We start from the raw sequence: 1,197 nt of genomic DNA, 5'->3' as shown, positions 1-1,197 counted from the left end.
GGGGGTGGAGGGGTTTGTGCGGGGAGAAGGGTGCAACAATGAATGAATGGAATTCCAAAATCTCTGTAGATGTTCATTGAAATGAAAAATAAACAAACTAAAAAAATTTTCAAAAGAAAAAAGAAGACAATCAGATGGCAAACAAATACATGAAGAAATGTTCAAAATCCCTAGCTCTAAGAGAAATGCAAAACTAAGAGATATCATCTCACCTCAATAAGAATAGGAAAATTCAACAGAATTGCAAACAACAAATGCTGGCAAGGTTGTGGAACAACTGGAACCCATACTCAATCTTGGTGGGAGTGTAGACTGGTGTAACCATTATGGTAGGCAGTATGGCACTTTCTCAAAAAGTTGCAAATAAAAATACCATTTGACCCAGCATTTCAATTACTGGGAATATACCGTAAAGAAGTAAAGAAACCGTAACTGCCACCTAAGCAGATATATGCACACCCATGTTTACTGCTGCATTGATCACAGTAGCAAAGAGACAACACAATTGCCCATCAACGAATGAATGGATAGAGAAGCTGTGGTATTTTCACACAATGGAATACTATGCAACACTGAAAAACAATGAACTCTGAAATATATAAAATGGGTGATCCTAGAGGACATTATGCTGAGTGAAATATCTCAGTCACAAGAGGACAAATACTGCATAATGCCACAGTTATAAAACAGGACTGATCAAAACAACTATGAGATATCATCTCACCCCAGTCAGAATTGCAAACTTTAACAGAACAGCAAGCAACAAATACTGGAGAGGTTGTGGAGAAACTGGAACCCTTATTCACTGTTGGTGAGAGTGTAAAATGGTACAACCACTGTGGAAGGCGTTATGGCACTTTCTCAAATAGTTGCAAATAGAGATACCATTCAACACAGAAATTCCACTGCTGAGAATATACCCCAAAGAGACCATAACTGACATCCAAGCAGATATATGCACACCCAAGTTTATTGCAGCTTTGTTCACAATAGCAAGGAGTTGGAAACAACCTAAGTGCCCATTAACAAACAAATGGATGGAGAAGCTGTGGTATATTCGCACAATGGAATACTATGCTGCATTAAAAACAAGGAACTCATGCAATATTACTCAAAATGGTTGACTCTGGAGAACATTTTGCTGAGTGAAATGTCCCAGTCACAAAGGGACAAATATTGCATGGTGCCACTGTTGTA

General features: G+C 38.3%; 1 protein-coding gene across 1 annotated transcript in view; it reads left to right on the top strand.

Annotated features, from left to right (window-relative positions):
- Positions 1-1,197, top strand: part of DHTKD1 (dehydrogenase E1 and transketolase domain containing 1) — a 116,013-nt gene that overhangs the window by 75,578 nt on the left and 39,238 nt on the right. The window lies entirely within an intron of this gene.

The sequence above is a fragment of the Elephantulus edwardii genome, unplaced genomic scaffold, assembly GCF_000299155.1.
Source record: "Elephantulus edwardii isolate Elephantulus edwardi_28Jun2011 unplaced genomic scaffold, EleEdw1.0 scaffold00105, whole genome shotgun sequence".
In the NCBI taxonomy this organism is placed as follows: Eukaryota; Metazoa; Chordata; class Mammalia; order Macroscelidea; family Macroscelididae; genus Elephantulus; species Elephantulus edwardii.
This window is presented reverse-complemented; position numbering and strand designations above follow the sequence as displayed.